The sequence below is a fragment of the Sus scrofa genome, chromosome 8 (genome assembly GCF_054392235.1).
Source record: "Sus scrofa isolate SSC_HxYL_T2T_F1_AM1 chromosome 8, Sscrofa_HxYL_maternal_Yorkshire_Landrace_v2.0, whole genome shotgun sequence".
Lineage (NCBI taxonomy): Eukaryota > Metazoa > Chordata > Mammalia > Artiodactyla > Suidae > Sus > Sus scrofa.
Genome location: NC_139390.1, coordinates 21934101 through 21949888, shown reverse-complemented (window position 1 = coordinate 21949888; position 15788 = coordinate 21934101). Strand labels below are relative to the sequence as shown.

The following is a 15788-nucleotide window of genomic DNA, read 5'->3' as shown; positions in this document are numbered from 1 at the left end:
GCAAACTATTTCTCAACCTGTAGTCCATGAATCATCAGTATGAAAATCTCCCTAAGGAGTTTTGTAAAAATATATTTCCTTGGAGTTCCCATTGCGGTGCAGTGGAAATGTATCTGACTAGGAACCATGAGGTTGCGGGTTCGATCCCTGGGCCTCGCTCAGTGGGTTAAGGGTCCGGCACTGCTATGAGCTGTGGTGTAGGTCGCAGATGCAGCTCAGATCTAGCATTGCTGTGGCTCTGGCGTAGGTAGGCCGGTAGCAGTAGCTCCAATTAGACCCCTAGCCTGGGAACTTCCATATGCCACGGGTGTGGCCCTAAAAAGACAAAAAGACCAAAAAAAAAAAAAATCTATATCTATATCTATATATAGATATAGATATAAAGATATTTATATTTCCTAGACATTTCCATATATATACTGAGTCAGAACATTCGAGTTGCAATTAGCTCCATGGTTCACCTACTACCAGGAATTCCCATGCCTATAAAAGTTTGTTTTCTTGGAGTTTCTGTCGTGGCTCAGCAGAAATGATCCCAACCAGTATCCATTAGGATGTGGGTTTGATCCCTGGCCCCGCTCAGTGGGCTAAGGATCCGGTATTGTGGCAAGCTGCAGTGTAGGTCGCAGACACGGCTTGCGTCTGGCATTGCTGTGTTTGTGGCTTAGGCCAGCAACTGCTGTAGCTCTGATTAGACCCTAGCATGGGAACTCCATAGGCTGCACATGTGGTCCTAAAAAAAAGTTTGTGTTCTTCTGGCTTAGTTCTCAAAGGCAAGGTTATAGATCTGAGTTTGAATTCTGGAACCACCACATTAGCGTTAAAGAATGTTGGACAAATTTATTTTATTTCTATTTAGTTTCCTCATCTGTGAAAGAGACAATATGAATATTTACCTCATGGAGCTACTGTAGAATTAAATAAGTTAATTCATGAAAAGAATTCCTGTTACTCCATAGGTAACAGAATATGGGCCTTGGAAGAGCGTCTTGGGTGATACTTTTCATTGCAAACCATTGAGTTAAAGTGCGACGTCCCTAAAGATAGCATCTAATTCATGCCTCTTTCAATTTCGGTATCTAGAAAAAGGAGTATATTCCCAAGAGCTTTGTGAATAATACAGAGTATTCAATATTTATTCTAATCTCCACCCTTACCCTCAATCTCTAGGACAATAATTTTTCTAGATTTCTAAGATTAAGGTGGATTGCCCACATTCAGTGCAAATACCAAAGCATCTTTGATGCCCTTCTTCCTTCCTGTATTAAGTAGCTCACAATGTATATTTCATAGACAAGTACTCCTGTAAGATGCTTCTCAAAAAAACCGTTTCATAGTCACATGTGTTGAAAAATGTGCATCCTTTACAAAGTCCCAGAAATCCATAATTCATATTAAAGGGTACAAGAAGTCTTATATCAAATAAACTTGATTTATTTCTTTAATTCAGGACTTCTTAAAATTACTTGTTTAAAGAGCTGTTCCACTGTATAATACCTAAAAAGCAATAATCCCAGTACATTCTTTTGTTCGTGTGATGTTTTCAAAGTTATCCTTTTGCTGAGACTTTTCTCTTTTGTGTGTTTAGAAGCTGACATTGGAATTATAATCTAGTGCATAGGCAGCTATATGTAGCTTCAAACCCTGATCCGTCACCAGGTTGCTAAGTTATCTTAGGAAAGCTAATTAAACTCTCGCGACCTCCATTTTCACATTTGTAAAATGGAACTAACACCCACTTTTAGTTCTTTTGTGAGGATTCTATTCTATGATGTGCATCAAGTACTTACTCCAGTCTAGTGGCTGTAAGAATGACCTGTTAACTTCCTTTATATTGATTTCCGTTGTTACCTTGAATCCTAACTAGAATGTGAAATGTCCTTCTTTTCCTTTCATAATAGTTTCAAATCATTCCTTTCTAAAAAAAATCGATTCAAGTATCCAGTGCGGTGGACTGCATTTGACTGTCAGAATGAGGCAGGTCATTGCCTATGATCACTCAGAGCAACTAATGAAGTATTAGAACCCATCTCTCAGCCCAGCGTGGGGACTTTCTCAATGTTATCTCTACACTTGTCATGATTTTCTCTTCTGAAATGTTTGCTACCAATATCTGCTAAATTCTAAGTCAAGTATAACAGGGAAATGAGAGTCAAGTTCAGAAAAAGAAAAAAAAAAAACACACTCATTTTACCTCTTTTTTGTACTTTTGAAGGGCAGTGTAGAATGGTTAGGCATTATCTTTCCATTATCACTTTCTCATCCTGACTGCTGACTGCACTCAGGTGGCAAGAGGAAGTGGTAATTGGACAAAATATTCTAACCCTCTCGGTAATTTTTTTTTTTAAGGTAATGAAAACAGCTTCTTCTTGATGTCTCCATTGTGCACTAAAGACAAAATGTCACCAGGAATAATAAATGATAAATGAGGCCTTTCAAAATGATTGGTCAGGGTTCCTTCTAGTCTCACTCACTGGTCATCTGATTTGGAGGGAGTGGTGCCAATTCACAGGTGGCTCTTCAAAGGCAGCATCTCCCCTTTATGACTTCCATTAGCACTTCTAGCCTGGACGGCATGTCCTATATCCTAAGGGTTTCAAGAGTGAGTCATTCTGAAGAAATAGATGCCGTGTGACTATACAGAAAGGTTTTAATCAGGGACAATTTGACCATACTTTTTTAGGACCATACTTTTTTAGGACCTTAGTGACGTAAGTGTTCCCCAAGATATGCTTCTCAGTTCTTTGATCTCAATTTTTTATTTCTTTTTGCCTCTAATAGCACATTAACAATGAGTCACGTGCAGGGGACAGAGTCATATGAACCAAGTTCATCAGATAGAAAGGTCAGGTTTCCCTTTCATTAATTAAGAATGTCATGTATGAATTTTTTAAAGATCTGAAATAATCTAAATTAAATTGCTTCCGAGTTAGCAGAAGTACCTAGGAAACCAGATCAAAACATGAAATTTGCCACATGAAGGATATGAATGTCCATGGAAAGAAAGGCAGTTTTACTTGCTTATCCTTATACACTTGAAGTAAACTTAAATTACAGTTGACCCTTCAACAACAGGGATTTGAACTGCACTGGTCTACCTATAGGTGGAAATTTTTCAGAAGTAAATACTATTGTACTACATGGTAGCCGTGGTTGGTTGAATATGTAGCTCAAGAGCAGCACAGATATGGAGAACCAACAATGAGTTATACAAGTACTGACCCCTGCATTGTTCAAGCGTCAACTGTACTCCATTGGTTCATATCTTATTGCAAAAACAACATACAAGGTCAACTGTGTCTTTAGTTTCTCTCTTGCCCTGAGAATATGGTTCACAGAAGAGAAATTTTTAAGCTGTTGTTGATGTGACCTAAATATTGTTTCTTGACTGGATCTTCACCTTTCAAATGATCATATTAACGTCTCCAATATTTTGTCAAACATTTGCTGAGCTCCTATTGCCTAGTAGGTTATTTATTAAGGGCTGGGAATATAGAAATATATAGGAGATAGTACCTGGTCACAAGGAAATGAAAGTCATGGCTTAGACGGGGCAGGGGCAGGGGAGGGATTAGTCCTATGAAAGTTGAATCAAAATTAAATATAAGATTATCTAATGAGGGTTACAGTAGGGATATGTGGGGTTCAAGGTGACCCCAAATAACTAGTAAGATAATATGAACTTGAGGAGTTGGGAAGTTTTCTTGGAAAAGATAAGGTTTCAGCATGCCTAACAGTAATTAGGATTATTTGCTAGCAACAGAAACTGCTGCTAACTAACTTATCCAACATGAGAATGCATAAACGCTAAAATAATCCATTAAAACAAAAAGATAAACAGTGAAAATCTGGGAAGGAAAGCAATCGGGATCATGCCAGAAATCTCAAAAGCAGGAATTTAAGGGATTTATCTCTGTGATATAGGCAACATAACTTAACTCTGATGCTACACCAGAACTTTGCTTGTTTGTATTTTTGTGGATGTTACTCTACTATTAGTTTCAAAAGGCCTATTTGGGGTCAGGTGTTTGTATCTGGATAAATCAGCTATGGCCAAAAGAGCAGGATAATGGCACTTACAAGTGGCTGGTGAAGACCTAACTCAATGTATTAGGTGCTCCTCAAGGAAAAAATCTGGTATGAGTTGGTCGTCACCCAAAGAGATACCACCCTGTTATATCGTGATCTTAGTAGTTCTCTTTGTATTCCCAGTGCCCTCAGTATTAAGTTCAAGCAGCTTGGTGTCGCTGACAGGACTTTTACAAATTTACAAGGACTTTGCTAATCTTTCTGGCCTTATTGCATTAAACCACATCCTTAAATCTAAGACCCAGCTATACTGAATGATTCTTACCAGGCCCCATGAATGTGGCCTTGCTCTTTCTTTCCCATAGGACTTTGCCTTTGTTGTTATCACCTTGAAACATGCTAAAATATTTGAATTCCTCTTTTTGCCTGACTTATTTCTATTATTTTTAGCTCCTGGGTACTGAATCATTTCTAATAAGACTCAATTGATCTCTAGAGAATGCTCATTTGAGTTCCCACTGAAACCTGTACTTGTTCCCTTGATACTATATCTCCCTGGGACAGAAGTCATATCTGTCCTGTTTTATTTTATATTCCAAGAGCCTACCAGAGTACTAGCACATAGTAGTTATTCAATAATTGTATATTAAATTATTAAAATTAATACCAGTTTTAAATTCCAAATGTCTATTTCTATTTTTGATATTTTTCTATAAGTTATGGATCTTTCGCCATTGCTTTGCATCTTTACAGTAGAGTGCATGGTGTATAGCTCAATAAACAGACTGAAGAAAAACCAGTGAGAATCATCTTGTGATATTAGAAAATGATGTGTTCTTGTGTAAACTGTTCACTCTCTGGTTGCAGGGGCGTGTCTGTCTTTACACTTCTACTTTCTCAGGGCCTAAAACAGTGCCTGGCACAGGGTAGATGGCTCATACTTCTTACTGAATATATAGGTGAAACAATTACCATTCATACCAACATGATATTAATAGCCATAAAATTAGTTATTATAAGATTTTTATGATCATTTAAGTTCAGTGTCATCATAATGATCAGCCAGTGTAATTGGGCTATAAAACAATAGTGCAGTGTTGTGAAGAGTTTCCAAATTGAGAACTTGGTAATTAAGCTGGCTTTGTAGTCTGACACTTCTGTTTCTCATATATCAGTGACAACTTTGTATGGACTAGGAAGCATTAAGTGTTCTTTTATTACCTATAATAAATATTAATGGATTTCCTACAGAACATTTAGTTCATCAATTTATTTTTGTTTCTTTTTAAAATAATAATCACAAAGGCTTGTCCTTCTACCTCTCTCAGCTAAATGCAGAAGAGGAAACTTTAAGCAACCGCAGAGAAGCTGAAAGGGTAAGATTTTTCTTTTGTTAAGTGGAGACCCCCTTTTCCAAGCTCACTCCCTTTTTTCTCCCCATTTACCATCAAAGAGGCAAAATATTTCACCTTGGTACAGGTGCAATTGGCCATTTGAGAAATGGGTGGATGTCATTTAATTTTCTGTGAGTGTCCACCTGGCAGGTTAGGCTTCTGTGTACATCAATCCCGAGTTCCCAACCTTGAAGTGAGAATGATAACGGGAGAGAAAATTGGCCTTGAGAGCAGTAATCTTAAGATAGCCTTTCCCTTAATATTATTAGAGGGAAAAAAATATATGTGTGATTTCTCCAACTGAAATGGCAAGCACAAAAGGAAACGAAAAAAAATGTTCAAAGTGGCAGTGTCTCTGCTTGTTCAAATTCTTAAAATACGGCTTAACACACACAATCTCATAAAACACTAAATGAGGAGAAAGGGGAAAAAAGTCCTTTTTTTATATTCTCTCAAGAAAGCACAAAAAGACAGATGGTCTAAATGACAAGGTCCTGGGTCAGATGAGACCTTAATAATCTTCTTTCGCTTTGACAAAGGAAAGTATGTAGTGAGCTGTGTGACGACTTTGTTCTCCCAGGAGAAGGACAACAGAGAGAAGAGAAAGATGCCTAAAAATGGCCACATCTCTGACAATGTGGGTTAGGATGCTTCGTTGTGTTAAATAGTAAAAGAACAATACGAATCTTTCCTTTTATACCTGTGCTATCCTTACTCAGTTATAAAATCTGAAGACAAAAGTTCAAAACTGCAATTTCTTTCGTTCTTTTTTTTTTTTTTTTCCTTTTGGTTATATAATGAGGTAAGAACAAAGAAACTTGTTTTACTCTGTCTCTTTGAAATGAATAATGGTAAAAATAAGGAGAAGAAGCAGAAACAACCCAAACCAACAGAATGTCAAAATCTCACACAGAACTCTGTGGAGCTCTGACTGCATCTTTCAACAGCAATTAAAGACTGTCTTGAATTTCAGTCTTGCACCACAATTTCTTTTCCTGTAAGTTAGTAAGGCTTATGGAATGAAATTCTGGACTAATCTAGCATGATCTTCTTAAGCATAATTATTTTCCTGATTTGAAAATCAACCAGTATCTTCTTTCGAAGCCTCGACACCACTTAGTAGTAGTAAATGTAGGGAAAATCTTGGGTAGAAAACTGAATTTCAGAGAATCATGTATGCAGTATTCCACTAATTCTTCTGCATATTCCAGAAAAGAAGAACCAGGGGGATTTGTCTGTAGCATGAAGCACCATATAGTGGAAAGATTAAGTGTTTTGTTTTCAAATTCTGACTGTGACCTTTGGCTGTGCGGCCTTGGTCAGGCTATTTAACCTCATTGCATTGTAATTTCTTCAGATGTAAATTTCAAAAAAAAAAAAATCTGTACTTCAGAAGGAGGCCATGAAGTTTAAATATCAGGGTAGATATAGACCACTAAATAATATTTTAGAGATTTTCCTTACTAAATACGGCATCAAATACTTGTTACATGCAGTGAAATGAACCAGAGATGATGGCACACTTACTTCCTTCTTAATTAACATATTCCAGCAATATAGAGATTGGCCAACTCCAGTATATAGGCCAAGTTCAGCACTCACCTGTTTTTGTATATAAAATTAATTGGAAGCCAGGCACTCCTACTCATTTCTGTACTTTCTGTTACTGCTTTCATGCTTCAGTGGCACAACTGTGCAATTGCAACAGAAACCATATGGCCCCTAAGACTAGGATCTTTATTATTTTGTCCAATACGCAAAAAGGCATGGATTCTAAGCTTGAAAAAGAAGAAAGAGAGGTTAGCAAAAATGCTAGATGGTTGTGAAAACAAAAAGAACCCCCACAAATGCATATATTTCCTCTTCTTCTGAGACTAATATATTCACCTTCAAAGATTTTTCCCACTCAATAATATAGGTGAAAATGGAATATATATGTTTTGGTTCACTTTGCTGGAATTTTTTCAAAATATGAGTAATACCTATATTCATAAAATATAAAAGCTCAATAAATTGAAAAACATCTTGACTGAGGCCAACCATTTTTATATTCTCTCAACAATGCCCCCTCACCTTCCATTTATAATCACCTCTCTTCTTTGAAACTGCTGTCCCCAAATGGCAACTAATATCTTCATGAAAAAGTATGATTTATACTGCTGAAAGTAAACCTTAATCGAGTTCAAAGCATTCATTTCATAAGGAAAAGGCTGAGGCTCAAGTCCATGAAGCAGCCCTCAGCACTGAGCAGCATGAGGCCTGGAGGAGATTCTGGGGCCTGGGCTCCTGCTTCTGGGATCCCTTTACGACACCAGGCTCCTTCCCCAACCTGGCCTACCTCTGTTCTAATCCCAAGATTTGGAATCATATATTATCTTTCTTTTTCTGCATTTTCAACCTCTATCGCTAGCTCCTCAAGCCTAGCTTAAATTAAACCCTTTCTAAAGAAAATAAAATCAACTATATTTCCCCACCAAGTTTAAAATGTCCAAAAGAGAAAGACAAATACCATCTGACATCAATTATATGTGGAATCTAAAATATGGCATAAATGGAATGATCTACAGATATCATATGATACTTGTTCTTCTCTGACTTACATCACTTAGTATGGTAATCTCTAAGTCCATCCATGTTGCTGTAAATGGCATTATTTTATTCTTTTTTATAACTAATATTTACATACATATATATATAAAATGTCACATCTTTATCCATTCCTCTATTAATGGATATTTAAGTTGTTTCCATGTCTTGGCTACTGTAAATAGTGATGCAATGAACATTGGAATGCATGTATCTTTTTGAATTTGCCAACATTCTTACAATAAGTAATATAATTGATAAAAATAATATTTTTTTTGCATTTGCTCTCCCCAATCCCAACCTTTCTCTCAAAACTTTTATTTCTTTCTTCATTTTTTCTATTTTTTAAAAGTTTATTCTCTGTCACTCTATTCCCTTCAAAGAATTTCTCTTACAATTTTTCATTATTGCATTTTCTAGATTACTCTTCATAAAATTTTTTCTTTTATATTTTCTTTATTTACTTCTTATGAATATTTCTGGTTTATATGGTTTTTTATATCTTGTATAACTTTCTAAAAATATTTTTAGTTTTGAAATAATAGTTTAGTGATAAAACTAGACCCCTTTTTTAAAACCACTCACAAAACAATTTAACACTAAATGGATTAGAATTTAAGACTTGAAACCATGAAACTCCTAGGGAAAAAAGTAGGAAGAATTCTTCTTTGTATGGGTCTTGGAAATAATTTTGGATATGACAACTAAAGCATAAGCAACAAAATCAAAAATAGACAAATGAGGCTACATTAAACCAAAAAGCTCTGGATAGTGAAGGAAACAATCAACCAAGTAAAAGGCAGCCTATCAAATGGGACCAAAATGTTCACAAACCATATATCTGCTAAGGAGGTAAAATCCAAAATATATAAAGAACACATACAATTTAATAGCACAATAATAAATAATCCAGTTATAAAATGGGCAAAAAACAGGCACATGAAATAAAACTCAACATCACCAGGGGTTAGGCAAATGTGAATCAAAATCACAACGATCAGTATTTACCATGTTGAAAATTAAAACAGCAAATAAAGAAGGAAAAAAAGACTATTACAATGAGACAGACATCCTCTCACACCTTTCAGGATAGCTATCATTAAAAGACAAGAGATAACAAATGCTTGCAAGGATGTGTAGAAGAGGGAACCCTTACGCACTCTTGGTGGGATTGTAAACTGGTGCGACCACATGGGAAAACATTATGGAGGATCCTCCAAAAAAAAGTATAAAAATAGAACTACCATATGATCTTGCAATTTCACATCTGGGAATATATCCAAAGGAAATGAAAATACTAAACATTAACTCAAAGAAATCTGCACCTCCATGTTTATAGCTACATTCTTTGCAATAGCCAAGACATGGAAACAACCTAAGTCGTCCACTGACAGAGGAATAGATAGAGAAGAACATAAAAACACAAAGAAATGCTGTCATTTGCCTATCATTAACTAAAGCCCATAGCTTTCGCTAATATTCAAACTTTGTGTTGCATAATGCTATAGATTTTGTCAAATTCATCATGTCCTATTTCCACCATTAAAGCATCATAGAGGAGAGTTTCACTGCTCTAAATTCTCTTGCGATTCACCTACCTCTACCTGCACACAGATCTTCTCTTTGCTTTTACTCTACAGTCCCCATCTTGCCTAAAACACAGAAAATACATATTTTGATTTTATACTACTTAATATCCTTGCAAATGAGAGGTTCTTATGACATTTGAGAATTAAAATTACTCCCTACTTCCTTACTTGTGGACTCACATGCTCACTCATCAACTTCATTTTTACATTCAATATATATTTATTGATCATTTAAAGTGTCCCTGGAACACCAGATCCTGTGAAGCTAGAAGTTGCTAACAAAATTATTAAAGGCCTGCTCTAATAAGTGTTGCAAAATATCAGTAATGTATTAAGTATAGAGAGAAATAATAAACAAATGACTAAACACAATATATATCAGGAGATCATAAGTGCTATGAAGAAAAATAATGTGCTATAAAGCAAAATAATGGCATGGATAATAATTACTGTACCCAGAAAGTCCTCCAGAGAAATATGGCATCTGAGTAAAGGCATAAATGGGGAGGGAGAGAGGGAGAGAGAGAGAGAGAGAGAGAGAGAGAGAGAGAGAGGCTACACACACTCACTCACTTTTCAGAGATTTTAAACAGTTCTATTTTTTTTTTTTTTTTTTTTTTTTTTTTTGCCATTTCTAGAGCCACTCCAGCGGCATGTGGAGGCTCCCAGGCTAGGGGTCCAATCGGAGATGTAGCCACCAGCCTACACCAGAGCCACAGCAACGCGGGATCCGAGCCGCGTCTGCAACCTACACCACAGCTCACGGCAACGCCGGATAGTTAACCCACTGAGCAAGGGCAGGGACTGAACCCGCAACCTCATGGTTCCTAGTCGGATTCATTAACCACTGCGCCACAATGGGAACTCCACAGTCCTAAATTTTGTAACATCTCTGCTAAGCACAGAAATGAGTGTTTAAAAATATGAGTGAAGGTGAACCTCCTGAAGATGTTCAAAATAATGAATATATTTTCACTGTTTCCATCATCAATTATATAAATGTTCTGCCAATATTAATTGAATGATGATCATCTTCCAAGAGAAGTAGGAAAAAACACGGGTATTTTCTAAAAAAAAAAAAAGTTAGAGAAAGAATTGCATTTATATAAAATCTCAATTTCAAGAAGGAAATTCACTTGTAATGTTTTCCTTTTGTTTGTGGTATTTGAGTCATTTTCAAATTTTTATTGTGTGCTTTTTAAAGATTTCTTACAGAATTCAAGTACAGAGATTCATTATCATCTAGCTAATAGTGCTTTTTTCCCCTTATTAATTCTTTTTTTTTTTTTTCTCTCTTCTAAGATGGAAGTTGCCTTAACAACCCTTCTGAGGTTTACAAGAGAGAATCAGCACAAGCAGAAAGAGGTTGGTAGTTCTCTTCCTAAGAAGCAGGGATTTTGTAATGAGTGCACATAACACAGAATCTCCCTGAAGGCAGAAAAATAAGAGTTTAGCTTTCCAACTCTGCATGGGAAATGATTCACTAATTAGTAGTCTTAAATGTTAGGGGAAGAGAAATGGAGGAATAAAAGCTGCTTATATGGTGTTTCGTGTATGATGAAAGTGTTGTATGAAACTTTGCTTCTTCATGGAAAATACCATTCCATAAAAACCTGATCCTATAAACTGTTATTTAAGTGGGTTCCTACAGCTGCAGACTGATTAAAACCCAGCAGGTAAAGCTATAATAAACAAATGCCACCTGCTGCTGGAACAGGTGTTTGTGTCCTCATTTAGAAACCAAACTACATGAGAGGATGCAAAGGGGTTAGAAGAGACCATTGCCTGGATTACCAGGAGCCTGGCATTCTGTAATTCATCGCTGTTTGCCCTTGAACTTAATGCTGGGGGCTTTGATTTGCCAGGTTAGTTGATGAAGCTTTCAGGAGTAAACTTTGATACAATTAAGAAGACCTATATCTCCTCCTGGTAGGATTTCCACACTCAGTGCTGGCATTTTTTCCCCATTTTTCCTCTTGTTGACCTCTCTTCACCCTGTACTACTTAGAGAAATCAATTACAGGACACAAATTATTGAGAAGAGTGCATTTTACCTCCTAACAACAAATGAAAAGACACTACATGTAGGATAAATTAAAGAAGAGACTATGTCGGATAGCATGCTATGAAATTTAATGAGCACCTTTTAAATATCATTGTGTGATGTGATATCAGCCTCTTTTCTCATAATTTTTTCCCCTCTTTTTCATTCCTCGCCACTATTCTAACACCCTTGCCATTTGCTGGAAGGAGAAAAATATGCTACTTTCACTGTTTTAGAGACTTCTGGTCTCTTCATTTCTCCTTAAATAATGTAAATTCAGGGAAGTCATTTCACTTATTTATTTATTCATTGCTTTTTAGGGCCACCCTCGTGGCATATGGAAGTTCCCAGACTAGGGGACAAAGTGAAGCTACTGATGCCAGCCTATGCCACAGTCACAGCAACACGGGATCCAATCTCTGTCTGCAACCTACACCACAGCTCATCATAATGCTGGATCCTTAACCCAACGAGTGAGGTCAGGGATTGAACCTGCATCCTCATGGATCCTAGTTGGGTTCGTTACCGCTGAACCATGACAGGAATTCCAGGGAAGTCATCTTAGAGTTTTGAGAAAGTGTAACTGACAAACTCAAGAAATCTTGGGGGCAAATGATTTCCCCAGTATATTCTCACTAGTTGCTTCTTTGGGATGTCTAAACTATTATAGATATTTTTGTAAGATCAAATAAATAAGCAAATGTGATTATATTTTTATTATTTCAAAGTGCTTCATGGACATAAAAGAAAGTTGAGGAATTCTCATGTGATGTTGAGGGTTAAGGGTCTTCTGTCATCACAGCTGTGGCTCAGGTCCCTGCTGTAGTGCAGTATCCATCCTAGGCCCCAGAACTTCCATGTGCCATGGGCACAGCCAAAAAAAAAAAAAAAGTTTAAATAGATGTGCTTCCTGAGGAGTTCCCATTGTGGCTCAGTAGAAATGAATCCGACTAGTATCCATGATGATGGGGGGTTTGATCCCTGGCCTTGCTCAGAGGGTTAAGGAGCCAGTGTTGCCATGGTTGTGGTGTATGTCACAGACGCAGCTCAGATCTGGCATTGCTGTGGCTGTGGCCGTGGACAGCAGCTGTAGCTCCAATTTTGAACCCTAGCCTGGGAACTTCCACAAGCTGAGCCTGTGGCCCTTAAAAAAAAAAAAAAAAAAAAAGTGCTGCCCTAATCCATTGGACACAGATATCACATTTTGATGTAAGGTATAAGACATCTGCCAAGGGCTTGAAAATAAGGTAGAATGGCAGTTTTGTGTCCATTAAAACCTCTTGGAAGGAAGTAGGGGTTAAGAAAAAAGAGCTTTTAGGAGATCATTTGAAAGTTGATTATATACATACACCATTACATTTTGGGATCATAGTTGCAGTACCTGTGACTCCAACTTGGGAAAAAGGAAGAACAGAACATAAACATAGTGGTGAGCTGCTTTCACAGCAGAGCAAAGAAGTGGCTGCCTTAAGCAACTTGTGTGCCCAAATTTTGTCAGGAAAGAGAATGTGGAGAGTTTACCTTTAACCAGATTTGAAATATGATCAACAAACAGAAGGAACAACAATACTTGGACATGTAGCTTCATGGAGGGGTGTTTTAGTTACAGTAATGCTAGATTGTTGCTGTAAAGACACACCCTACACTTTCAGAGCCTTAACAAAATAAAATTTTTTTCTGCTCATATTAGGTCCAAGAAGGTAGGAAGGAGGCTCTCTTCCTTGTAGTCATTTAGGAATCCAAGGTCCTTCTACTGTATGGCTAAGCTAAACTTTTAGAATCTTTCTCCCCATTCAGGTGGGTGCTGGAAAGACCCATCTTATTTACTTTCATCCAGAACTGATATACATTGGGTCTTTTCAGATCACACAGCCCACACAGATACAGTAGGGATGGCCCATAGTGTGGCCCCTGGCTAAGGACCCACTGTGAGGAAATGACTCTACATTATGAAAGAGGCATATGGCTCTTTGGTGGTTAACTTCACTCTCCTCCATAGGAAGCATAAACTAGAAAGAGGGATTTTTAGGTGTTTCAGGGCTGATTGAAGAAGTAGTGGGTCATCAGCCCTCAGTCTTTGAAATGGAAGAGAGAGAGGTCCTCAGTATTTAAAATGAAATGAATGAGAGAAATGTCCTCCAAGAGGGTGTGTGAGTGAATTTTCAAGGAATTCAATACAGAGCCATTGAAAGAAAGGGTCAGCATTAAAACTTCCCAGCAAAGTAAACATTGGTCCAACCATTCTTTCTATGCTCCCTAAACTCTCTTCCTTTTCTACTTCCCTCACCCTTAACCCCAGACCCTACACTGTTGGAGAAAAAAACAAAACAAAACAAAAAAAACTAATAGTGAAAAATTTCTTGTATAAAAGAAAGAAATGAGGGTGGAGAGAAAAAAGGAAAAGGAAGCTACACCATTCCTTTCTCACCATAATCCTACTGCATTCACAACAGAGAAATGGAAAATAGCTTTCAAAACAATTTAGTTACTTTACTATTAATATAGACTGGACTAGACACTAATTACTACCCAGAGAAATTTGATTACTTGAAAATAACTAATAATAATAATAATAATAACACTAACCTTTCATTTCCATCAGTAACATGAGAAAACCTTCCCCAGAGGATGAATTTAAATGGATGGTGAAAAAAATAGTCAATGTATGGTTATTACCTTATGAACTGTGTTTTAATCAGAGGATGACATAAATAAGAGGTGTTGTACTGACTCTGAGAGAAAACATCTCACAGGTACATGAAGTTAAAGGTTGTGTTTGATCAAATTTCTTGTTGGACATGTACTGATTTCAGTATATAATTATACTTAATAAACTATTCTTCCTTTGTATAAAATAAGCATTATTTAATCTTTGGTGATTTATGACTTTGAGGGTTTCAAAATTATGTACCGTAATATAGTCAGAGAAGTAATAGGATATATTAGAAAAATTGGCTTGCTTTCTTTCTTTTTTTTGTCTTTTTCTTTTTTTTGTCTTTTTTTAGGGCCACACTCATGGCATATGGAGGTTCCCAGGCTAGGTAGGGGTCTAATCGGAGCTATTGCTGCTGGCCTACGCCAGAGCCGCAGCAATGCCAGATCTGAGCCTGGTTTGCAACCTACACCACAGCTCACGGCAACACCGGATCCTTAACCCACTGAGCAAGGCCAGTGATCGAACCTGCAACCTCATGGTTCCTAGTCAGATTCTTTTCCAATGGGAACTCCAAAATTGGCTTTCTTAAGCCTTTCCTACCACTTCCTTCCTCTTTTCCAAGTAGAACTGGTCAATGCTTATGCCTTCGACTCTAACTTGCATGTGTCTGTCCTTCCCGATGGACTTCAGCATTTAGACGGCTGTGATCTTGAATTTCCTTTATCTTCAACAATACCTGATATGCAGAAAGTCTGGTAAATAGAAAGACTCACTGATTTGAAAAAGAGGCTCAAAGTTGAGGTTTTATAATAAAGCCCTGAAATTATCTCTTTTTTATTTTAATGAATTACTTTTCTATCTTAAAAGTAGAACACAGGAAAAAAAAATCAGTTAATTGAGGCCTTTGGATCTTAAGTTCCTATTAATCAAAGTTTTAATGAATATAGACATAGAAGATAGATAAAGACTTTGACAAGAAGCCTCTCTCGATAGTGTAATGAAGGTTAATATGTAGAAAGTCCCTATAGTAGAGACCATGTGGGAGATATATCTTACAAGTGTTCCCTGCATAATCAGAATTCTGTGTTTCTTCCTCTCGTACAAGATGATTTCCAAGTGATACAGAGATGAGCAACCCTAAGGAAAGGATTAATCCTGGAAGGAGTACTATTTCCAGTGGGGTATGTAGCCTTGAAAAAAAAGTTTGCACACTTTAAGCTTGGTAGTAGTTAGATCCTGTGCTCAAAAGAACTTTCTGGGTATACCTAGCCTCTTCCAATGTGTAAAACCTGTTTTCATTTACCTTCAAAGTCTAATTATAAAGATTTTTATATCCAAAATGAGTAAACAGTCTCTTTTAATAAATGATTTTGTTATTAAACCACACATGTATCCTTTTGTCAAATTTTAAATTACATTTATTTAAGATTTCTGATACTTTCAGCATGAAAGAAACTCCAAACTTAATATCTGTTGCCATTATCAACCTA

At 36.8% G+C, this 15788-nt stretch overlaps 2 long non-coding RNA genes across 5 annotated transcripts in view; one reads left to right on the top strand and one right to left on the bottom strand.

The window, feature by feature from the left end:
• LOC110262070 (uncharacterized) overlaps positions 1-15788 on the bottom strand; it is a 1266882-nt gene that overhangs the window by 295893 nt on the left and 955201 nt on the right. The gene's annotated exons all lie outside the window — the stretch shown is intronic.
• Positions 11956-15788, top strand: part of LOC146400369 (uncharacterized) — a 108021-nt gene continuing 104188 nt past the window's right edge. Inside the window, exon 1 of the long non-coding RNA XR_014813718.1 lies at positions 11956-12154. This is a non-coding gene — a long non-coding RNA (uncharacterized LOC146400369). The remainder of the gene's footprint in view (positions 12155-15788) is intronic.